The sequence below is a fragment of the Budorcas taxicolor genome, chromosome 13 (assembly GCF_023091745.1).
Source record: "Budorcas taxicolor isolate Tak-1 chromosome 13, Takin1.1, whole genome shotgun sequence".
Classification (NCBI taxonomy): Eukaryota; Metazoa; Chordata; class Mammalia; order Artiodactyla; family Bovidae; genus Budorcas; species Budorcas taxicolor.
In genome coordinates, this window is record NC_068922.1 from 60283519 (window position 1) to 60309418 (window position 25900).

General features: G+C 42.5%; 1 protein-coding gene across 1 annotated transcript in view; it reads left to right on the forward strand.

Moving 5' to 3' along the window:
• Positions 1-12333: 12333 nt before the first annotated feature.
• The window catches only part of CSNK2A1 (casein kinase 2 alpha 1), a 56585-nt gene continuing 43018 nt past the window's right edge, over positions 12334-25900 (forward strand). The window contains exon 1 of the mRNA XM_052650696.1: positions 12334-12473. The gene's annotated coding sequence lies outside the window, so the exon portion shown is untranslated. The remainder of the gene's footprint in view (positions 12474-25900) is intronic.

A 25900-nucleotide genomic window follows, 5' to 3' on the forward strand; every position in this document is an offset into this window, starting at 1 on the left:
AGTTCTAACCATCGGACTGCCAGGGAATTCTGGGAGGCTTGTTTTGTTTCCGTCATTTTAATAGGCTTTATTTTAGTTTTAGGTTTGCAGAAAATTTGTGAAGAAATTACACCAAGTACCTCTATACTTCTCCCCCCAACACCCAGTTTCTCCTATTTTTAACATCTTGCATTAGTGTGATACATTTGTTACAACTGACAAACCAATACTGACACATCATTATTCACGAAAGTCCATAGTTTACATTAAGATTCACTTTTTTATGTTGCAAGGTTCTGTGGGTTTTGACAAATGCATATCCTGTATTCATGTGACAGTATCATAGAGAAGGGTTTCACTGCCCTAAAAATGCCCATGCATCATCGATTCATCCCTCCTGCCCTTCCCCCAAATCCTTGGCAACCACTGATCTTTTTATTGTCTACAATTTTGCCCTTTCCAACACAGTATTTGCTTGGTTTTAATATACAGTGAATCTGCCAAGAAAGCAAATAAGTTGGGAACAGATCAGGTTGCGCTTGGTTCAGAACTTTACCTAGAGCTGGCACTCACAATTTTGGACCATCACAGCCATGCAATTGTGGTGTTTGAGCAGTCAGAGCTCCTGATTCAGCCCACAGATTCACAGTGATTCCACTTACAGCTGTGCCCTCCCAACTACAAGTCATCCCCTGGTATCCAGGGAGGAATTGGTTCCAGGTCCTCCTGCAGATACCAAAATCCACAGATGCTCAAGTCTGTGGATATATAAAATTGTATAAAATGGTGTAGCATTTACATATACCCTGCATACATCCTCCCATATATTTTATTTATTTATTTTTTTCCTCCCATATATTTTAAATCATCTCTAGATTACTTATAATACCTAAAACAATGTAAATGTCATGTATTTTGGTGGTGGTGGTGGTGGTGGTGGTGATGGTTGTTGTTTTTTTGGCTGCAGTTTGGAGCATGTAGGGTCTTAGCTCCCTGACCAGGGATCAAACCCAAGTCCTCTGCATTGGAAGCAAGGAGTTGAACACTGCACCTCCAGTGAAGTCCCAAAGCCAAGTAAATAGTTGCCAGTGTGTGGCAAATGCACATTTTGCTTTTTAGGTCTTTCTGAAAAACAAAAAAAAATTTTCCCCCAAAATTTTCAGTTTGAGGTTGGTTGAATCTTTGGATATGGAGGACTGACTGCACTTTGTGACAATATTGTGCCCAAATATTTATGTGTTGCTTTTTATTCTTATTTAGCTGTTCTTGGTCTTTGTTGCAACACACAGGCTTTCCCTAGTTGTGGTGAGTGAGGCTGGGCTACTTCCTAGTTGAGGTGTGCAGGCTTCTCACCATGGTGGCTTCTCTTGTTGCAGAGTCAGGCTGCCTGGAGTGCAAAGTCAAGTGGGCCTTAGGAAGCATCACTATGAACAAAGCTAGTGGAGGTGATGGAATTCCAGCTGAGCTAGTTCAAATCCTAAAAGATGATGCTGTGAAAGGGCGGCACTCAACATGCAGCAAATTTGGAAAACTCAGCAGTGGTCACAGGACTGAAAAAGGTAATTGTCATTCCAATCCCAAAGAAAGGCAATGCCAAAGAGTGTTCAAACTACTGCACAATTGCACTCATTTCCATGCTAGTAAGGTAGTGTTCAAAATCCTTCAAGCTAGGTTTCACCAGTGCATGAGCTGAGAACTTCCAGATGTAGAAGCTGGATTTAGAAAAGGCAGAGGAACCAGAGATCAAATTGCCAACATCTGTTGGATCACAGAAAAAACAAGGGAATTACAGAAAAACATCTACTTCTGCTTCATTGACTATACACTAAAGGCTTTGACCATGTGGATCACAACAAATTGTGGAAAATTCTTCAAGAAATGGGAATACCAGACCACCTTACCTGTCTCCTGAGAAACCTTATGTAGGTGAAGAAGCAACAGTTAGAACTGGACATGGAACAATGAGCTGGTTCAAAATTGGGAAAGGAGTACATCAAGGCTGTATATTGTCATCCTGCATATTTAACTTATATTCAGAGTACATCATGAGAAACGCTGGGCTGGAAGAAGCACAAGCTGGAATCAAGATTGCCAGGAGAAATATCAATAACCTCAGATATGCAGATGACACCACTCTTCTGGCAGAAAGTGAAGAGGAACTAAACAGCCTTTGATGAAAGTGAAAGAGGAGACTGAAAAAGTTGGCTTAAAGCTCAACCTTCAGAAAACGAAGATCATGGCATCTGGTCCCATCACTTCATGGCAAATAGATGGGAAAACAGTGGAAACAGTGTCAGACTTTATTTTCGGGGACTCCAAAATCACGGCAGATGGTGATTTCAGCCATGAAATTAAAAGACGCTTACTCCTTGGAAGAAAAGTTATGACCAACCTAGATAGCATATTCAAAAGCAAAGACATTACTTTGCCAACAAAGGTCCATCTAGTCAAGGCTATGGTTTTTCCAGTAGTCATGTATGGATGTGAGAGTTGGACTGTGAAGAAAGCTGAGCACCGAAGAATTGATGCTTTTGAACTGTGGTGTTGGAGAAGACTCTTGAGAGTCCCTTGGACTGCAAAGAGATCCAACAAGTCCATTCTAAAGGAGATCGGTCCGGGATGTTCTTTGGAAGGAATGATGCTAAAGCTGAAACTCCAGTACTTTGGCCACCTCATGCAAAGAGTTGACTCATTGGAAAAGACCCTGATGCTGGGAGGGATTGAGGGCAGGAGAAGGGGACGACAGAGGATGAGATGGCTGGATGGCGTCACCGACTCGATGGACGTGAGTTTGAGTGAACTCCAGGAGTTGGTGATGGACACGGAGGCCTGGCATGCTGTAATTCATGGGGTCGCAAAGAGTCGGACACGACTGAGCGACTGAACTGAACGGAACTGAATCAAAGCTATGGTTTTTCCAGTAGTCATGTATGGATGTGAGAGTTGCACCATAAAGAAGGCTGAGTGCCGAAGAATTGATGCTTTTGAATTGTGCTGGAGAACACTCTTGAGAGTCCCTTGGAGAGTGAGGAGATCAAACCAGTCAATCCTAAAGGAAATCAACCATGAAGGGGTTGGAAGGATTGATGCTGAAGCTGAAGCTCCAATACTTTGGCCACCTGAGAAGAGCCCATGACTGATTGGAAAAGACTGACGCTGGGAAAGATTGAGGGCAGGAGCAGAAGGGGGTGACAGAAGATGAGATGGCTAGACAGCGTCATCAACTCAATGAACATGAATCTGAGCAAACTCCAGGAGATAGTGAAGGACAGGGAAATCTGGCCTGCTGCTGTCCATGTGGTCACAGAGGGTCAGACCCAACTTAGTGACTGAACAACACTTCCTCCTAAATCAGCTATGCACTTTAACAGAAATACCACTGAAAGTATGCTGCACCCCTCTCAGTGCGTCATATGAGGGACAGGTCAATCTGCCCCATTACTGGGGATTCTTTACTTCATCACTTGATCAGTTTCTTCACTGTAAAGTTACAATGTTAGCCTTTGTAATTAATAAGTACCCTGTGAGGAGATACTCCAGGACTATGCAAATATCCTGTTTCTTGTCAAACTTTAATCCACTATTGCAATATCCATTAATGATTCTCTCTTGAAACAATTACTACTAGAATGTTTGCCAGATAGTAAATTTCTAATTCCTCTTTTTCTACATTTACTAGTTGTCCTTTTACTGTTAAGAGCTTTCCTTTCCCTTATGTGTATATGTATGTATGTGTGTGTGTGTTTATACCTTAATCTTATATACACTCTCTTAATCCTACTCCAATCAGACTCTTGCTCCCATTTTTCTATTTACACTCTTTCTTTTCAAAGTAACAATGCCCTCCACTTGGCTAAATCAGTTCTTGATCTTTATCTTCCTGGACCTCTCAGCAGCATTTGACACAGTTCATAAATTCTCCCCACCCTGAAATGTTTTCCTCACTTGGTTCCCAGGCCACTTTCCTCCCTAGCTGCTCTATCTCAGGCTCCATTGTTGGTTCTTTGTCTCTTAATGTTGGGGGCCCCGGGGTCTGAGTCCTTAGCCCTGCCCTCTTCTCTGTCTATGCTCACTCTGTTGGAGATCTCACCCAGCCTCATGGCTTTAATAACCATTTCCACAATGATGACTCCTGTGTTAATCTACTCGACTGCCATAACAAGATACCACAGACTGGGTGGCTTAAAAACAGAATTTTTTTTATTTCTCAGAGTTCTGGAGGTTGAAAGTCCAAGATAAGGGTGCCAGCAGGGCTGGTTTCTGTAAGAACTCTCTTCCTGGTTTGCAACCTTCTTTGTATGCCTTCACATAACCTGTCTTCTGCGCGCGCACACACACACACATACACAGAGAAAGACAGAGCAGCCACTCAGATGTCTCTTCCTCTTCTTCTAAGGATTATTGAATTAAGGCCCTACCCTCGTGACCTCATTTAATCTTAATTACCTTCTTAAAAGGCCCTATCTCCAAACATAGTCACATTGGGGTGTTAGAGTTTTGACACAAATTCTGGGGAGACACAAGTCAGTCCATAACAACTATCAAAATTATAACTCCAACCTGGCCTCAGATTCATAAATGCAACTTTTAACTACACCTCTCCACTTGGAAATCTGATAGGTGCCTTAAATTTAACAAGTTCCAGATATTAATAGAACTGCTAATTCTCCTCTCCTTTCCGCTGCAAAAAAGTTCTCTTTCTACAGACTTCCACATCTCAGTTAATGGCAAATTCCTTCTTGCAATTCTTCTGGGCAAAAACCTTGGAGTCATCCTTAATTCCTCTTTCTCAGACTTTCCATCATCAATCTGCTCCAAAATGTAGATTAATTTCATAATAACCCCATTTATTACCTTTATAATAATCCCAAAGTCGAACTTTGGTTCAAACCATTACCATCTTTTGTCTGGACTGTGGTAGCAGCCTCTTATCTGGTCTCTCTGCTTCAGCTCACTCACATTCCACTTGTTTCACACCCATCAGTTACAGAGATGAGATCCTGTAAAATGCAAAGTAAGTCCTGTCCTTTCCTTGGCCAAAACTCTCCAATATGGTCCACCTCACTCACAGCAGAAGCCAAAGTCCTTACAATGACCCACAAAGGTGTGCATGAACTAGTCCCAGGGGAATCTCCCTGACATCATCTTTCCCTTGCTTATTCAGCTCAGCCATCCTGTCTAGGGGTTTTCCTTAAACACATCAGGCGTGAGTCCACTTCATGGTCTTTGCCTATTCTCTGCTGGGAACAATCTTCTCCCAAATACCCCTGTGACTCCCTGCCTCACCTCTTCCACGTGTTTCCTTAAGCAAGGCTTCCATTGACTATCTATTTGAATTTACACCATAGCACTCCCTTTTCCCTTCCCTGCCTTGTCTTCCTCCATGGTGCTCATCACCATCTGACAGAGCACATATCTCTCTACAAAACATGAGACCTGTGAGAACAGGGACTTCTCTGTTCCCAGCTGCACCTGCATAATAATCACTCACATTGACTTTACTCTTGTTATATGTCAGCATATTTTTAAGGGCTTTACTGTACCACTTGGGGGCTTCCCAGGTGGTGCAGTGGTAAAGAATCCGCCTGACGATGCAGGGGATGAAGGTTCGATCCCTGGGTAGGGAAGATCGCCTGGAGATGGAATAGCAATCCACTCCAGTATTCTCGCCTGGAAAATTCCATGGACAGGAGCCTGACAGGCAGGCTTCATACAGTTCATGGGGTTGCAGAGTCAGACAGCACTGAGTTACTGAGCACGCACATGTTGTTATCACTCATTTAATCCTAACAAGGGCCCTTAGAGGTAGGTATAGCATAATAGTAATGCTACATAACAAGCCATCCCAAATACCCATGCCTTACGGCAGCAAATGCTGATTTCTCCTTCTTCCACCTGCATTTGGGGTTTGGCTGATCTCAGCTGGGCTCTGCCAAGACACACTACTACATGTGTCTCTTATTCTTCTGGATTTGATGGTAGGGATTTGGATAGAAACTATTGCTTTCCTACATTGACACAGAGCATTCTCTTCCTACCTGTTTAGTTTCCTGACATTCAAAAAAGAAAGAGCTCATGGGAAAAAAAAAAATAATAATACATGCAAGAGAGGAGACTTTCCTGGAGGCTTCCTAGTGGCTAAGACTTGTCTCCCAATGCAGGGGGCCCAGGTTTGATCCCTGGTTAGGGAACTAGATCCCACATGCTGCAACTAAAGTTCACATGCCATAATAAAGACTGGAGATCCCACATGCGGTAATGAAGACCTGGCACAGCTAAATAAATAAACAAAAATACAACCTAAAATTCAATACTGGGAATTCCCTTGCAGTCCAATGGTTAGGACTCGGCGGTCTCACTGCCAGGGGCCCAGGTTCAATCCCTGATCAGGGATCTAAGATTCTGCAAGCTGTGTGGCTCAAAAATAATAATACAAACAAAACACTAAACTACGAAACTATCCTCATCCCAGACTTCTCTATGGCAACTTCGATTGACACTGTTTCGAAAGATGGAATACACTAATGACAGCCCCATCCTTATGACAGAGACGGAAATTCCAAGGAGGCTGTTGAAAACATGAGAGATCTCTTAAGGCCTAGGCTGAACTTGCACATTGTCATTTTCATCTACATTCCATTGGCCAAAGCAAACTTCGTGGCCACATCTAATGTCAACAGAGTAGAGAGTATCAGTCAGTCCTAACTGGGGGAGAGACTGAGTCATTGAATAGTAATCTAATTCGCTGCAAGATCTGTCATGCTGCACCCCAGTGTTCACAGTGGTACTGTTTAGCCAAGAAATGGGAAAAACCTAAGTATCAACAAATAGATAAGAAAGATACAGCATACATACATACACATATGTGTTATTTTTCATTTCCACAAATAAGTGATGTCATATAATATTTCTCTTTCTCCAACTTATTTCACTTAGTATGATAATCTCTATGTCCATTCACATTGCTGCAAATGGCAATATTTCATTCTTTTATGGCAGACTTATATTCCATTGTTTATATATGTGTACTTGTCTCTTCTGTCTTTCATTTGGTTTTTACATTTACTGATTTTTAAAAAATATGTATTTGGCTGCATCAGGTCTTAGTTGTGGCACTCGGGCTCTCTGGTTGTGCCGGGCAGGCTCCACAGTGCGTGGGCTTCAGTAGTTGCAGCTAGCGGGCTTTGTTGCTCCGTGGCACGTCAGATCTTAGTTCCCTCCCTGACCGGAGATTGAACCCATGTCCCCTGCATTGCCGTGTGGATTCTCAACCACTGGACCACCAGGGAAGTCCCTGTTTTCCTTTTCTGACCCTACCCCAGCCCAGCCCCTTGTCAATTCTGACCTGAAATTGTGTGACTATTGCAGGGGCCCCTCCTCTCTCCCTCTCCCGCGGGCTCTGCACACGGCTCCTTTCCTGCTCAAGAGTTTTCAGTGGCATTGCATCGCCTTCAGAGAAAGTCCAAACATCTTGGTCTCAGATACAAGGCATGTGTAACCTTGACTCCAACTTGATTGGATTCCAGCTTTGTCATTTACTAGTAGTAAATCTTGGAGAAGGTATTTGACATCTCTGAGCCTTAGTTTCCTTATCTGTTAAGAGAGAAAGAGAAGGAAGAAAGAAAGGGGAGAGGATATAGCATGACATATATCTTTTGTATTTGTTTCCTGTTAGGATAATATACTGATTGCCTTTTTTTTCAGGATTCTTTTTTTCTTCTGTCTTTTTTTAATGGAAGCATAGTTGATTTACAATATTGTGTTAGTTTCACATATGTACAGCAAAGTGACTCATTTATATATATATATGTATATATATTCTTTTTCAGATTCTTTTCTGCTACAGGTTATTGTAAGATATTGAATATAGTTCCCTGTGCTACACAATAAATCCTTGTTTATTTTATATATGCTAGTGTGCATCTGTTAATCTCAGTTGCTCAGTCATGTTCTACTCTCTGCAACCCCATGGACTCTAGCCTGCCAGGCTTTTCTGAACACGGAATTCTCCAGGCGAGAATTCTGGAGTGGGTTGCCGTGCCCTCCTCCAGAGTATCTTCCCAACCCAGGGATAAAACCTGCATCTCTTAAGTCTCCTGCAGTGACAGGCAGGTTCTTTACCACTAATGCCATCTGGGAAGCCCGTTAGTCTCTCACTCCTAATTCATTTCTTCCCCCACTCCCCTTTGGTTACCATGTAAGTTTGTTTTTCGTGTGTATGGATCTGTTTCTGTCTTGCTACATGTACAAATAAAATTATCTTTGTTGTACAAAGAAAAAAAATCAAGCAAAAAATTCACACTGTGCAGACTAAAGTGTTTAAAGTAAAAGTTCCCTTCTCTTCCTTTCTCCTGAAATAAGTTCCATTAAGAGTTTATGGTAAATCTTTCCTGAACTATGTCTAAAACCACATAATACTTATATGTATACCTGTTTTTAAAAGTTTTTTTAAATGTGTTCTCACCAAACTTTTGTCTCTTGCTTCTTATCACATACTAGTATGGCAAGGCCAGTTTTCTATGTCCAGAAATCACTTTTAACGATATTGCCGCTTACTAGCTGTGGGATTTTGCACACGTGGCTTAACCTAAGACTTGGTGCATTTAATTTGTAGCTGCGGATAAACATGTACCTGTCACACAGAGCCATTATGAGGATTAAATGAGTTAGTACACATAAAGCATCTTGTACAGTCTGACATATTAAGAGCTCAGAACTCATTAGCTCTCCCTGTTAACAGCTCCATGTTTAGCTATACCATAATTTACTTAACCAGTTCTGTACCCATGGCCACTTAGTGTGCTGTGTTGTTCATAAAGATGGTCACAATGATTTCCCCGCCCCACATACTTGACTCTGCAATATGACTCTGTTGTCTTTTCCATCAGGAGACTATTTCTAGTCTCCTTGAATCTGAGTTGAACATGTGATAGGCATTGATCAATAAAATGCAGTGAAGATGATGCTATAGCACTTCAGAACCTAGGCCTCAAGAGGCCTTGCTGCTTTGGTGTTTTTCCTTTCAGAGGCCAACATGAGGAGGCCTGAGCTAACTTGTTGAAGCCACGTGGAGAAGAACCTAGGCCCTCAAGCCAGCAGCCCCAGCCATCTGCCAGACTCATGAATGAGGCCATATATGTATGACCAATGAGTTTGCTGACTTGCAAACTGACTGCAATGCAGCAGTAAGCCCGGGCAAAACCACGTACGGCCAAAAAGAGCCGTCCCAGCTGAGACATGTCCAAGTTGCCAATCCACACAAATATAAGCAAAAAATTACTGTCATTTTAAATTACTCTGTTTGGGGATGATTTGTTAAGCAACAATAGAAAGTTGATATGCTGAGGTTCTTATGCAGTGCCTATGGCTCTGGTTGGAATGTAAGCTCCATTTCTTAAGTGACCCTGGGCATGTCCTGCAACCTGACTGAACCTCAGTTTCCACCTCTGTACAGTGGGATACTTTTAGTTCCTACCTCATTAGGCTGATGTGAGGATAAAATAAGATGAACATTCAGTGTGTGACACAGGACAAGTACTGTGAACATTTTAACTAGGGCTGTAGCTATTGTTATTGTTTGAAGAAAGTTTAGTCTGAGAGCTGTACTACGGAGGGACAGGAGGAATTAGTATTAAAGATAACTGTCTTTGGAGGCGCCATAACTACTGAACATTGGAGATTGAGAACTTTTTGGAGAGACCCATACCAGGCCGGCCTGGAAGATAGCAGGGGTTGGGTCTCAACTATGACCTACATAGTGTGGGGGCTTGTATGTGTGTGTCTGGGTGAACCCTCTGAATGACGTCATGCATGGAGGCTGGAATTGGGTAGAAGAATGAAGAACTGAGCCTGTGGGGGCTGCTGAGATTATTGAAAAGGTCTCATGAGTGCTACACCCTAGGACTTACCCTTACTCTTTTCAGATGAAATTCCAGACTCCTAACCGCAGCCTGAATGCCCTGGCCACCTTTCCCACCTTATTTCCTACTCTTCTTTCCTTCACTCAGAATGCTTTGGCTGCCCTGGCCTCCTTCCTCGAACTTATCAAGCTCTTTCCTGCCTCAGGACTTTTGCTCTGTCTTTCCCTCATAGGGACCTTCTGAACCACTCAAGCTAAAGTTCTCCCCTTACACCAACTTATCTTTTTCCTTCATAGCATTTGTTCGCTTGTTTACCTGTGTGTTATTTGTTATCACTTTAGAAGGTAGTTTTACAAGGAACTGGTATCTGTCTTGCTCATACCACATCCTCAGCATCTAACACACTGTCTGTCTCATGGCAAGTGATGAAAGGCTATGAACTGAATAAATGTGAGTAAAGATAGGGAAAAGGAACCAGAGAGTGAAAAGACACCTGAAAAGCTAAATGAAGGCCTCATTTCCTGGAAGATAGCTTCACAGAAACCTAGAATCATCTTGTCTAACCTGTGAAACTAAGACTCATTAAGCAGAAGTAACTACCGTGAACTCCAATACTTTGGCCACTTGATGTAAACTTACTCATTGGAAAAGACCCTGATGCTGGGAAAGACTGAAGGCGGGAGAAGGGGATGACAGAGGATGAGATGGTTGGATGGCATCACCAACACGACGGACATGAGTTTGAGTAGGCGCCAGGAGTTGGTGACAGACAGGGAAGCCTGGTGTGCTGCTCTCTATGGGGTCGCAGAGAGTCGGACATGACTGAGCAACTGAACTGAACTGAACTGAGTGAGGGCACTCAGAGAGTCATTACTGTGGACTTTCAGTCCACTGAGGTCAAATGCCACAGACCTCTCTGACAGACAGAAGAGGCCCAGTAAAGGTCACAGCCACCTCCTTGAGACCACCACTGTATGTCTGCAGCTGCCACCACTGCATCCCTGAGGGGAGGAGACTGTCTCTTTGACAGCAGAGGTGCCAGTCAGCTGACAGCTGTGAAAGGAGAGCTGGAGAAGGTGGGGAGGCCCATCCCCCGGGGTCAAGCAGCTATTCTGAGGCAGCTCAGGGATAAAAACAAGTACCAAAATAACCCAGCCTTCTCACCCTTGTTCCAGACCTCACACCTCTGCCCCACCAAAGGTGAAGCTAACACTTGAATACCTCTCAGTAACACACACACCAGCTTTCAGCAGGGCCTGCAGGGAACAGGGTGACCATCAGACTCAGCCTTGTCCACTGGGAGGTCACAGTCTAATGGAAGAAGCAGGCCACAGACGGTGAAGGACAGGGAGGCCTGGTGAGTTGCAGTCCATGGGGTCGCAAAGAGTCGGACACAACTTAGCAACTGAACAACAAAGGGAGGGAAGAACCCCAGAGAAAATGATCCTTGGATTGGTTCAATGGACATACTGAAGTGAGCCAGTCAAGGAGGTGGCAGTAACACAAGTAATTGCCAGTGCAAAGGGAGGGAGGCAACACAGAAAAGATCCAGGAACAGTCTGCAGTTTTAGTGAGTGGGAGCCTCAGGAAATTTTAACGAGAGCAGCAGAAGAGGCGGCTTGGGGCGGGGGGTGGCGGGGTGGGGGGGCGCCGTTGGGCCTGGGGGGTGGGGAGAAAGGATGGCGGTAGTGTCCAAATTATGCAGAAAGTCCGTGTTAAGAGCTTGCGCTCTTTTTGGTGCACAAAGGAAAGTCTTGGGAGATGTTCAACCAAGAGGACGTCATAATCAGTTTTGCACAATAGAAAGTGCCCTGTATCTGCCTTGGGGCGGTTGCCTGGGAAAGTAGGGTGGAGAGACAGATCGAAGAGAGAAAAGATTTTATTTTGGCTAGGGTAGCTCTGGCGAGGACTCCTGTAAGAGCAGAAACTGGGTCTAAGTCTCCAGAAGGCTAGTACCGTCACTTCTCGACTCCTGCGCCATCCCACTCCTGGGGTCCAACTTTCGTTCACTTGTTCCGGAACTCGAAGTGTGAGCAGAAAAAAATGTGCTGCTGGAACCCCGAGCCTAGACGAGGGACCAGGGTAGGAGACTTCACTTCCCAAAATGCTTCGCTCTCCAGCTCTGCAGGTCGCGCATGCTTCTTTTCACGAAAGCCGGAACGGCTTGCAGACTGTAGGACTTGCCAACTGGATGAAATGCAGGAAACCTAGGGACCGCCATCTTACCTGAGGTCAAACCAATTGTACACTTAGGGGGAGGTTAGTGTTCTCTCTCTCGTCAGCTCGTACAGGTACTGCAATAAAGTTCGCTTAATTATTGCAAGTCTCCTTATTATGATTTACGATAAGAACGCCTTCCATTTTGCGCCGCAGTTCAGAACTGAACCCCTAGGGATTCAATGAGACATCCCAGCATGGCCGCACTCTGCGAGACTCCGCTGGGGGAGGAGTCGGAAGCGGTCCTTCCTCGCCTCCCGGTCGGAGGGGGGTTTCCGCTTCCGGCAGCGACGGCTGCAGCCTCGCTCTGGTCCCTGCGGCTGGCGGCCGAGCCGTGTGTCTCCTCCTCCGCCGCCGCCATATTGTCTGTGTGAGGAGAGGGGAGAGCGGCCGCCGCCGCTGCCGCTTCCACCCCAGGTACCGTGGGAGCTGCCAGGCGAGGTCGTTGTGGGGTGCGGGTGGGCCCAGACAGGGCAGCGGGGCGCGGCCGCCTCTCACGCCTCCAGCAGACTCCGGAGCAGCCCTTCGCCTTCCCCTGCCCCCCACCCTCCCCCCTCACCATCCGAGGCCCCTGCAGCTCATCGGAGAGGCCTGGGGCCACTCCCCAGGGCGGGGAGGGAGGCTTTGGGGGCAGAGGCTGACATGAGGATGGGAGCTGGCTCTCGAGTCCAGCTTATGGCCGGGGAGAGGGTTGGGCTGGGGCGGGGACTAGGGGCAACTTGGAGAAGGGGGTCGCCAGAGGGGGAAGGGAGCTTGAGGGGTGGGGCCGCAGGGGGGATGCTAGCGGAGCGTGTCTAGGGGACTGATGCTCTCAGTGTAGGCTGGGGTGGACCTTCCTGTGGAGCAGAGCTGCTGGAGTGGGGGCCTCCTAAGGTCCCTCTGGGCGAGGCAGGGCTTCCCACCTGCACACTGGGGTGCAAGGTGGAGGCGACCCGGGGCGAGGTCATTGAAGATAAAGGGGAAGGGAACTGAGAAGTGGGGCAGAACGGGTGGAGCTGGAGTTAGGGTTAGTTGGGAGCTTGGGTGGAAGAGGAGAGGTACCTAGAATGAAAGATTGGTTGAGTTTACGTGTTAGTTTGTGACCTTTTGAAGAGTAGGACTTTTATTTTTGTTTTTCGGTTGTGTTTTTGTTTTTGCAGCGTTGGAACATTTCTTGCCTTGGCAGGTGATGGGTGGAGCTTATGTAGTTTGTTTTTGGGAAGCAAAGTTGAGGTCAGGAGAAGTTGCTTCTTGGCTATTGCTATTGTGAGAAGGAAAGAGTTCTGGCAACGAGGTGGCAAATTAATTGGGGAGGCCTGATTACCTTTTCAACTGCTAAATTCTATGAGAAGTGGGCGTGCGGAGAGGAAATGAAAAGAAAGCTAGAAAGGGAAGATTTTTCTAAGAGTTGGAAGAGTCCATTCCATCTAAGGAGTGGCAGTACATCTCTGGATTCCCAATTAGAAGTGCCAGTGCTGTTTCCCTGTGTGACCTAACTTCTGTAAATCTTTGTTTTTCTGTCTGTAAAACGGGGATGATGATATTTCTTAGAGGATAAGTTTGTGGTGAGTGAATAAGATAATTTGTGTCAGCTGCTTACTACAGTGCCTGGCAGGTCGTGAGTGCTCGATAGACCTTACATGTCACTTTTCTTAAAGGGCCTACTTGGTATATGTGGGGTTCCTCCAATCTAGGTAAAGTGTGTGGTCAATAATCTGACAGTAGGCGAGGCTTCAGAATATTATATTTGTAGTTGTTGTAGTGTTTTGTTCTAAGTCACTTGGCTTAACTGTCTTGGTGGACCTTGAGCTGAAAGACCAGGACCAGTTCTACCTTGTGGTTTTTTAAAAAGTTCACCTGCAGTTTTGCCTAGACAGGTTTGTGTCCTTCTGTGACTTTGAAATACTTGACTTTCATTTGCTGTTGGAGGAGGGTGTGTGACTTAAGAAAGAATGAAAATATTTCAAGTTTGCTTAGATCAGTTTATCAACTGATTGCAAAATTAGGTCACTCTGGGGTAACTTTTTTTAAAAAGCAAAACCCAAATAGGTCTAGTTATATCCTTTTATATGGAATACAGTAGAGAAGAGAAGCACACATTTAAGGGAGAGCAAAGGGTGAGTTTCTGCCTAGTGTGTTAATTGCATAACTGTTTAGGGATGAAACAAGTATATTTTTAATCTCTTTTGCTTAGCCAGTCTCTTCCAGGGTGAGTCCTTGGTTTTACCGTTGTCTCTGTCTCTGACCATATACCTTTACTTCACACACTCTTGGAGAAAGAAATTTTCTTTGGGAACTGAGTTTAAAGCTTTACTTAGGGTTTGGAGTTGTAGTGGGCAGAGTGACCACCACCAGCACCCTTAAGATATCCAAACTCTTAATTCCCGGATCTGTAAATATGTTACATGGTAAAAGGCCTTTGCAGATGCTATTAGGGTTAAACATCTTACAACAGGGAGATTATCCTGGATTTTGTGGGTAGGCCCAATCTAATCACATGTGCCCTTAAAAGCAGAGAACTTTCTCCAGCTGGGAGTCAAGAGAGATGGGGCAGAAGGGGAAATCAGAGAGAATTGAATCATGAGGGACTCCATTTGCTGTTGCTAGAGGGGGCCACATGGAAAGCATGAGAAGGAATGCAGGGAGCCTCTAGTAACAAAGACCAGCCCCGGCTAACAGCCAGGAGGGAAATGGAGACCGCAGTCCTATAACCACGAGGAACTGAAGTTGGCCAACAACCTGAGTGAGCTTGAAAGTGGATTCTTCCCCAGTTTCCAGCAAGGATAACACCTTGATTTTGATCTTGTGAAACCCTGAGCAGAAGACCTAGCCAAGCCCACCTAACTTCTGACCTATAGAAACTATGAGATAATAAATTTCTCTTGGTTTAAGCCACTTCGTTTGTGGTTTTGTTACGGCAGCAGTAGAACACTAGTATAAATTTTTGTACCAGAAATGGGGTACTATTACATAGAAACGTTGGAAGTGGCAGTAGAAGAGGCCAGCAGGTTTTTGAGGAGCGTGAGATAGAAAAGGCCTAGAAACAGATTGTTAGTAGAAGTAATGAGGACTCTAGTGGAAGTGAAGTATACATTGGAAACTGGATCTTTTTACATAGTGGCAGATAAACTTAGAATTGTGTTCTGAGGTCATGTGGAAAAGAAAACTTACAAGTGATGAACTTGGATGTTTAGCTGAGATTTCCAAGTGAAGTGTTGGGTTTACTTGTAGATGTGGGTCTAAGGGTGAGCTCCTGTGAAATTCACGTGAAGCTCTCTAAGTTCTTGAGCATTTTATTCTAACAGAAACAATGTCCGCTTGATTGAAAAACATAGAGTAGGAAATTAAAGGGGGCTCTCAACCACTCCCCTCCCCCAGATTTTTTTTTCACTAGTGAGAAGCAGGCTGGTAAAACTAGAGATACGAACGTGTTTCTTTTCTTTTAAAAAAGGGTGACTTAGAGGCTGGAACCAAGAGCCCAAAGAGGTAGAACTGAAGGTTACAGAAGAGATTTCCCTGGCTTTGAAATGTAATGGAGTTTGCCCACATTTTGAAACTGCTTTGGACCGATGGATCCACTTTCCCTTATATTTTGCCTGCTTGCTTTTATAGTTACATTCCGTTTGAACTGGAATGTTTTTGACTATTGCCTTATGGCTGTCTCACCATTACAGATTGGGAGCAGATAACTAGCTGTCTTTTTTGGTGTTTTTTTAGAAATTGTGCTCCAGGGGGGTGCACTTCATATATTATACCCAGAGCTTCATCCACACCTGCTTTAGATGGTGAGATTTGGGAGTTTTGAATCGATGAACTTTAGATGAGATTTTTGGACTTTTGAGTTGATGCTTTAATGAAATAAGACCTTATGATGAATTGGATGGTTTTTGCATTTGGGAGAGGTGTGAGTCTTTGGAGGCCATTAGGGTGGACTCTATTCCAAAGATCCTTTGGAATCTGAGTTTGTTACTGTTTTGTGGCAAAAGGGGACTTTTCAGATATAACTGGTTTAAGAATTCTAACAAAATGGTTATCCTGGATTTTCTGGGTAAGTAGGTCCAGTCTGTTCACGGGAAAGCAGACAACTTTATCCAGCTAGAGTTAGATTTGAAGCATGAGAGGGACTCAACCACCGTTCCTGGAGGGGGCCACGTGGTAAGCACAAGAAGGAATGCCATCAGCACCAGCTGACAACCAGCAAGGAAATAGGGACCTTAGTCCTGTGCCCACAAGGAACCTCTTTCAGCCAGCAATCTTAATGAGCTTGAAAGCAGATTCCCTACCCCAGAATTTCCACCAAGGAACATAGCCCTACAGACACTATGATTTTTGGCCTTGCAGGACCCTAAGTAGAGAATCCAGCCAACCCTACCTTCTAGCTATAGAAACTGTGAGATAATAAATTGAGTTGTTTTATGTTTGTGGTAGTTTGTTCCAGCAACAATAGGAAACTAATTAGAAGAATTTTAAAAGAAAACTAATTAGAGGGATTTTGCTTACTTTATTTAAGAATCTTTCAGGGATTATTTTCTAGAGAACAAAGACAGTAGAGATTATTCTGTAAAGTGGGGATTTGGTCCTGGAAGGCCTCACAGAATAATGGTGTTAAGTGGAACCTAGGCTTCTTCCTAGATGTGTAAGCATCCTTACACATCCTTACACATTTCCTAGATGTGTAAGCATGTGTCATTAGATGAAGATTGAAGGGCCTAGATGAACAGCTTGGTAAAACAGATTCTAGAGTTCTAGGCCATTTTCGTAGAATTTCTATAAATTGATGATTCTTCCATGCCTGTTATAAGCATCCTGGATAATTCCTTCATCTTGAGTTTATTTGACAATCCTTTAAAGATTTCTGTTTTTTTAGAAGAGCTGAAAATGGGTGATTATTTTTTAGGAATTGATAACCACCTATATACAGTAGTCTGTTCTTTCACCCTTCCCACCCCAACCCAAAATTGTTACAAGGTCTTTTCTCCCTGTCATTGCTGCCCCCCTCCTTTTTTTTTTTTGGCTGATCTGGACTTTTGTTGCTGCATGGATTTTTTCTAGTTGCGATACACAGGCTTCTCATTGAGGTGGCTTCTCCTGTAGCAGAGGACGGGCTCTAGGGCACAGGCTAGGTTGCCCCACAGCATGTGGAAACTTCCTGGACCAGGGATCGAACCTGTGTCCCCTGCATTGGCAGACAGATTCTCAACCATTGGACCACCAAGGAAGCCCAGTCATTGTCATTGGTCACTTGAGGTTAAGAATAAGATCTGGGGACTTGCCTGGTAGTACAGTGTATAGGAATATGCCTGCCAGTAAAGGGGAGACGGGTTCGATCCCTGGTCTGGAAAGATTCCACATGCCGCAGAGTTATGCACCATGACTGCTGAGCCCGCGTGCTGCAATTACTGAAGCAAGTGCACCTAGACCCTGTGCTCCCCAACAAGAAAAGGGACCGCAGTGAATAGCCGACTCTCACGTCTACGAGAGAAAGCCCATGCACAGCCATGAAGACCCATAGCAGCCATAAATAAGGTTTGGGTATATGTGTATAACTAAATCACTTTGCTGTACACCTGAAACTACTGTAACACTGTAAATCAACTATTAATTTCTAAAAAAGCCAATACAGTTTTAAAAAGAATACGATTTTGGAATCATAATTGCAGAAAAGACTTCTGACTTTTAAGAAAGGCCTTCTTGTTGTTTATCAGTATGTTACTAATTAGATACAAAAATGTGGACTCTCAACTTTAGTGAAGGGAACCTCAGAGGATGGAGGAAATAAGACAAGTTTCTCTTTGAGTTAGTTACCTGAATAGAAAGATGATTACACAATTAGAGCATTTCAGGATATGAAGGACTTTTGTGATTATCTGTTTGACTTTAAGGTTTAGAGTAAAGGAAATTGGGCCACCTGAAGGTTAAGTGACTAAACCAAGTATCTCAGTCCTACAGCTGGCCTAGAATCCTGGTCCAGGCAGTGGGGATTCATGGCTTTAAGAATATATTCTCTGTGTACCTTGATCCTGTCCTTTTTCTGTAGTTTACCTTACATAGGTTATCTCTCTGTGCCTCATTCTCCTCATGGGGTCATTGTGAGGATTGATTGAGGTAACACATAACACATTTAGCATAGCACCTAACACAGGAAGTGCCCAAAAGATGTTAACTGTTACATTTATGATAATTGTTTTGACAACTGTTTGACATCATTTGCATAAATATTACAGTATAATTTGTACAAGTTCAGAAACAGAATTACGTGATTTGGCATTGGATTAGGTAAGGACTTACTGTTTTAAGGTAATGCGTGTGATCCTTAATTTAAAATGAGAAGCTGGATTTGATCCTTGGTCTGTCACAATTCATTGGGTGACCTGGACCAAGTTTGTTTCACAAGAATGTTCGTGCCTTCATACACCCAGATTTCCTTGAACTCCTAAAAGGGATAATTTTAAATGGTACTGTGTCATTTAATTGTTCCTTAATATATTGAGATCTAAGCCATCTAGCTTTTCAAAGGAGAAAATTCCTCTAGAATTATTAAGAAAAAGGAACTGCTGTCATTGTAATAAATATTTACATTGGGTTATAGGCAATTGGTAGTTTCTCCAAGGTAGAGTTCAGCTGACCTACTTGTTGACCAAACTTTTTTCTCCTTCACATTATAGAAGTCAAGTGTTATCTTTTTAAAAGTTGAAGGTGAAAGAATTAATAGTATCATGCTAGGAGTAACTTTTCACTGGTTTCTACAGAGTGTGTGTCTTTCAGCCTTAAACATAAGAAATGTACTTAGCAACAGTTACTATGGTGGGCAAGCTTTTATTACATTAGTGATGATAGTGTTTTCTTGCATAGAAAGTATGTGTTATCTGAAGTGAGGGTTTTAGGGTTAAATACTGGGGTATACTTAGAATAATGTTTTATAATTTTATATGTGTCTTGTCTTAAATGCCTTTATATTGGCCACTTTTTTCTTTTCACACTTTCTGGTCTTGTGGATTTTTCTGACAGATTTCTATTAGCTGAAACATTTTAATCTGCTTGGAAAAGTGAACACTTGAAATTTTTCTGAAGTTATGACTAATGCCCTAGTGGGCATTTCTCAATTTAGCTATCTCATTAATGTTCTGTAATTTTTAAGAAAGCAACCTTGTTAAAATGAATGGATAAATTATTTTCCTAAAAGTTTAATCATGTCATATCAGAAAGTACAAAATAGCCATTTGACCTTATTAGATTTATAACCAGTGAAACGATGTTAATTCTTTTGACAAGCTGTGAGTGCCTGGTGTATTTCAGGTAGGTGCTGTGCCTACCTGACCTCTAGATGGTCCTTGACCTCAAACTTAAAATTGAGTGTCATTTTGTCGTAATGTTATGTATCCTTCCGTAACTTGGCAGCTTTCTGCACTTGATCTTGGCCAAAAGGCAGAGGCTTTCTGGAGTGGTTTCTTATGAAAACTCTTACTGGCTTTGTATCTTAGGTATAGCTTCTGAAACAGCTGCAGAAATCTGGTGGGCAGTGGATTCAGGATTTCTGATTCTTGTTGAAATTCTTTAACCAAGATTACTGGGGCTCAGCCATAAAAAGGAACACATTTGAGTCAGTTCTGATGAGGTGGATAAACCTAGAAACTATTATACAGAGCGAAGTGAGTCAGAAAGAGAAAGATAAGTATCGTATTCTAATGCACATATATGGAGTCTAGAAAAAATGGTACTAAAGAATTTATTTACAGAGCAGCAATGGAGAAACAGAGAATAGACTTATGGACATGGGGAGAGGGGAGGAGAGGGTGAGATGTATGGAAAGAATAATATGGAAACTTAACATTACCATATGTAAAATAGATAGCCAACAGGAGTTTGCTGTATGGCTCAGAAGACTCAAATAGGTATTTGTGTCAACCTGGAGGGATGGGATGGAGAGGGAGGTTCAGAAGGGAGGGGATATATATATACCTGTGTGATTCATGTTGAGGTTTGATAGAAAACAACAAAATTTTGTAAAGAAATTGCCCTTCAATAAAAAAGAAAAAGATTACTGGGGGAACTAAGGGAGGGAGCCAGCAGGATAGTTGGAAAAAGCTTCAGCTTTGGAATGAGACCAAGTTTGGGTTTAGTAACCAAGTTTACTTAACTCTTAAGCCTGGATTTTGTCATCTCTGCAATTGGGATAACAACTACCTTGGGCAACTTATTTATTAGCCTTTTGTTCCTTCATCTATAAAATGGGCATCAGTACTTACCTCAGAATATTCTTGTGAGGATTAATAACTAAAGCAGCAGCTAGTTATCATAGCTCGGTAAAGAATCCACCTGCAATACAGAAGACCCTGGTTTGATTCCTGGGTCAGGAAGATCTGCTGAAGAGAGGATGGGCTACCCACTCCAGTATTCTTGGCTTCCCTGTGGCTCAAGCTGGTAAAAAATCTGCCTGCAATGCGGGAGACCTGGGTTCGATCCCTGGGTTGGAAAGATCCCCTGGAGAAGGGAATGGCTACCCACTCCAGTATTCTGGCCTGGAGAATTTGGGTCACAAAGAGTCGGACACAACTGAGCGACTTTCACTTCACAACTGAAAATTAAAGGAGATAATTTATAAAATGCCAGGTACCTTTTCCTTCCCTGTCAGTGAAAACTGTGTTCATTGCCAGTGCCGATACTCTTGGTTCTCATTTTCTGCTGCCAGGAGTTCTTATTTTTCAGTGAGGCCTTTCAACCTGTACTTCCTGTTTCTGATGTGGCCTGTTGGATGGGTGAGGTACTGAATTGCTGCTTAGGGGTGGGTCAGTATGTAACTCATGCCCAGTGTAGATTGCCTCAGCTACTCATCTACAGTGAACATGGTCAGGGTGTTATCTAGTCTTGGTGAATCTAGGGTTCTGTTGCTTCTAGATAGAAAAGTGACTCCGTCTCAGACTTGGGGAAAGTTCAAAGTTTGCTCACCTATGGACTTGTGAACCTGACATCAGAGATCTTATTCCTGATGGTTCTTTGATCACAGTTTGGGAATTAACTTGTGTATTGTGTGTTAGGGATATGTTTGGAGGAGAACTTTTTCCTGCATTAACATCTTCTGTGTATCTTGCTCGCTAAGGTAATCCACTAACTTGCTTTCTTTGCTCTGTATTCTTAAATCATACACACACACCTTTAGGCATAGCAGAAACCTGCCTTCATCAGTACTTACAGTCCTCTGTATATTTATGACTCTGTATAGAATGAGTGCAAATAGCCATCTGCCTTGGGAATTGTCCCATCTTTTCAAATCTGATTTTTTATACCACTGTGACATTGTGGCCAGCCTGTTCAGGTAAGAGAATAACAAAGACTCCAGATTGTCGAAACTCAAATCTCTCACCCCTCACCTTGCCTCCAAATTTAAAGAAAGCCATTTCATTTTAATATTACAAATGATAGGTTCTTGTTGAATCAGTATGCAGAATTGGGGAAATAGTGTTAAATTAGTGAAGAATAATCCCTGTTTAGGCTTTGAAATAATATTTGACTTGGGTTCAAATCTGGCCTCAGTTACTTAGTAGTCCTGTGATATTTGGCAGGTTATTTATCCTCTGAATCCATGTTTATTTGTAAAATGGGAATCTACATCTAACACCATGTCTGGCTTATACAAGACATTCAAATGATAGTTATTACATACATATATGGGTTATACTTTAGATTCCTGTAGGTCACAACGAATCTTTAGGTTCCGGAGGGTGGTGGCAAGTGGAATAGAGTAGCAGATTGGGACTTTATTTCACTGTGTTGCCTGGTAAAAAGACACAGGGAATAGCGTCTTTGCCCACCATTTATTGTATTTTATATTATTGGAAACAGTATTGTACTTCATACTTATGTCCAGTGTTTGAGGTAGAACTGTGTTAATTCAGATCAAACTGCTTGGGGATGTTTGATTTCAGTATTATTAAAGTGTAGTTGACTTATAATGTTTCAGAGATACAGCAAAATGATTCAGATATATTTGTATGTGCTAGAGTAGTATAGTGTTAGTCGCTCAGTCATGTCTGATTCTGCGATCTTATGGACTGTAGTCCGCCAGATTCCTCTGCCCACGGGATTCTCCAGGCCAGAATACTGGAGTGGGTAGCCTTTCCCTTCCCCAGGAGATGTTCCCAACCCAGGGATCAAACCCAGGTCTCCCACAATGCAGGCAGATTCTTTTACCAGCTGAGCCACAGGAAAGCCCAAGAACACTGGCGTGGGTAGCCTATCCCTTCTCCAGGGGATCTTCCCAACCCAGGAATCAAACTGCATTGCAGGCGGATTCTTTACCAACTGAGCTATCAGGGAAGTCCTTGTTAGGATTATATCAGGTGTTATTGTGAAATTTATATTCCAAATTCAGACCCGTAACAGGATCTAAAAAAATTTACACTGTTAGCTTTGAACCAGGTAGTTTTCTTGCTTTTCAGTGTGCTCTTGGGATCTTGGAATTTGAGGGTTGGAGTGGGTATGGTGAACTGTCAAGGAGCTAAATTGTTAACATTTTTACCTCTGTATTTTTCCCAAATTGAAAAAATAAAACACCATTACTTATGGCATTAGTTTAATAGATGAGGGAGAATCATTTTAAAATAGAGGAAAGAAGATCGCTTCATTTAATCTTCATTTATTTCCACCATTGACCTGTTTTCTTTTGGGTTATTCTTTCAAGCTATAGGGTTAGGAGGTTTAGGTTGTGCTTATTGTTTTGGTTTTCTTGTGCCAGCGACCTCTGAATGGATGACCTCCCAGAAGAAATGGGTAGTATATTAGTGAACTGTGCTTGAAAGCTGTGAAAGATGAATTGTGTATCTCTTAAAGGAGCACTAAGAAAATAGTTTTCTCAGCCTACTGCATGGATTTTGACAATTCAGCTCATGATCTCTTTAGTTAAATCAGAATTTTTCAGCCAATGGACTATGTCAGGGAGAGTTACAGATATGCTGAGATTCTGGTCCCCTCAGACTTCAGGCCATTTGGGCAGAGTACAGGGCCTCCAAACCAGTGACCTTAAGTCCAAAAGTCTTGATCATTTATCCATTATTACAAATACTATTTGTGTTTTGAGTTTTTAAAAGGCTGCGTGTAAGCGCTAGTTGAGAAAGTTCAGTAATTGAGTGTCTTAACAGTTTTAAGGTTCGAGGGGATGCCGATCTGAAAATAGTCTTGATTTTAAGTTTAGAAAAGACCATTTTAAGTTTATCTTTCTGATCCTCAAGCAGTTTCCTTTCCACATATAATTCAGGGGTTATACTTTAAAATGTGAGACTAAACGATTAGAGTTTGGGCACTTGTGAAGAAATTTGAGTTCTTATTTGTTTAAGCTATAATGTGAAGCAAAACAAGTTCCCTTGTATAAAATTGGTGTCCTCATCTGACTCTGAATGCCACTGTATCTTTTCTGGGAGCTGACACTTTGTTAATCATTCATCAGGCATGGGTCTCCTGCTTTAACATAAATTGAAACCTAGGATACATTGTCTTCCCCTCTTCCTTTCGGAAATAATGGGATATACTAGCTTAAAATTTTTAATTGTTTAATAGTTATGTAAATTATTAAGTTAGCCCCACCACCACCTTTTTTGACCATGCTGTGCAGCCTGCAGCCTCTTCCCAACCAGGGATCAAACCTGTACCCTCTGCAGTAGAAGCATGGAGTCCTAACCACTGGACCACCAGGGAATTCCCATCAAGTTAACTTTTAAAAATTGATATTTTGCAGTGTTAAAAATATACCTCTCCTTTTGTCTAACTTAGCAATTCTTAATTCTGCTGGGGTTTACAGATTTATCTGAGCCTGTAGTGAAAGCTACAGATCTTTATTTCAAAAAATGTACTGTACTTGCTACTTTGTATTACTTGAGGGATTTCATGGACCTCCAATCTCATTGATGAATTCCAGTTTGAAATAATTTGTTTAGTCCAAATAACAGTTTCCCCTTTTTATTATTTTTAATACAGTAACATTTGTATGGTTATCATTTTTCACAGTATTTTTTAAATTGAAATATAGTTAATTTACAGTGTTGTGCCAATCTTTGCTGCACAGCAAAGTGACTCAGTTTTACATACGAGTGCATTCTTTTTTTTTTAATATTCTTTTCCATTACGGTTTATCCCAGGAGATTGGATATGGTTGCCTGTGCTATACAGTAGGAGCTTGTTTATCCATTCTAAATATTGTAGGTTGCATCTGCCAACCCCAGATTCCCAGCCCATCCCTCTTCCTTCCCCTCTCCTCCTTGGCAACCACAAGTCTGATCTCTGTGTCTGTGAGTCTTTCTCTGTTTTGTAGATAGGTTCAGTTGTGCCATATGTTCGATTCTACATACAGCTGATGCCATACAATATTTGTCTTTCTGACTGACTTCACTTAGTTTTAATAGTCTTGCATCCATGTGGCTGCGTATGTCATTTTTATGGCTGAATAGTATTCCACTGTATATGTACGTACTACATCTTCTTTATCCCTTCATCCGTTGATTGACATTTAGGTTGTTTCCATGTTTTGGCTATTTTCAATAGTGCTGCTGTGAATATAGGGTTGCATATATCTTTTTGAATTACAGTTTTGTCCAGGTATATGCCAGGGAGTAGGATTGCTAGATCATTCTATTTTTAGTTTTTCTAAGAAACCTCCATACTGTTTTCCGTAATGACTGTATCAAACCTACCTTTGATACTTATGTTTCCACCTATAGGGTAGAAGGGTTCCCTTTTCTTCAGGCCCCCTCCAGCATTTGTTATTTGTAGACTTTTTAATGATGGCCATTCTGACCAATGTGAGGTGGTGCCTCATTGTAGTTTTGATTTTCATTTCTCTAGTAATTAGTGATGTTGAGCATCTTTTCATGTATCTACTGGCCATCTGTAGGGCTTCCCACCTGCTAATGCAGGAGACATAAAGATATAAGTGCGATCCCTGGGTTGGGAAAATTCCTTGGAGGAGGGCATGGCAACCCACTCCAGTATTCTTTTCTGGAGAATCCCATGGGCAGAGGAGCCTGGCGGATTACAGTCCATAGGGTTGCAAAGAGTCAGACACAACTAAAGCCACTTAGCATGCACACATGCTCTAGCCACTGGTGTGTCGTCTTTGGAGAAATGTCTGTTAAGGTCTGTTTGGTTTTGCTGTTGTTGAGTTGTATGAACTGTTTGTATATTTTGGAGATTAAGCCCATGTCGGTTTGTATCATTTGCAAATATTTTCTCCCATTCCTTAAATTGTCCTGTCATGTTTTGTTTTGGTTTGGTTTTTCAGTTTCTTTTGTTGTTGTTTTCCTTTGCTATGCAAAGTCATACGTTTGATTAGATCCCATTTGTGTTTTTATTTCTTTTGTCTTGGGAGACTGACCTAAGAAAATACTGGTACAATTCATGTCAGAGTATATTTTGCCTTTATTTTCTTGTAGGAGTTTTATACAGTTGTGTCTTACATTTAAGTCTATAAAGCATTTTGAATTTATTTTTGTTCATAGTGTGAGGGTGTGGTCTAACTTCATTGAATTACTTTCCCAGCACCATTTGCTGAAGAGACTGTCTTTTTTCTATTTTATATTCTTGCCAGCTTTGTCAAGGATTAATTGGCAGTAGGTGTGTGGCTTTATCTCTGGGCCCTATTCTGTTACATTGATCCATATGTCTGGTTTTGTATCGGTACCACACTGTTTTGATTATTGTAGCTTTGTAGTATTGTCTGCTTCCCTGCGGCTCAGACTGCAAAGAATCTGCCTGTAAAGCAGGAGACCCGAGTTCAGTCTCTGGGTTGGGAAGATCCCCTAGAGAAGGGAATGGCAAGCCACTCCAGTATTCTTGCCTGGAGAATCCAGTGGACAGAGGCAGGCTACAGTCCATGAGGT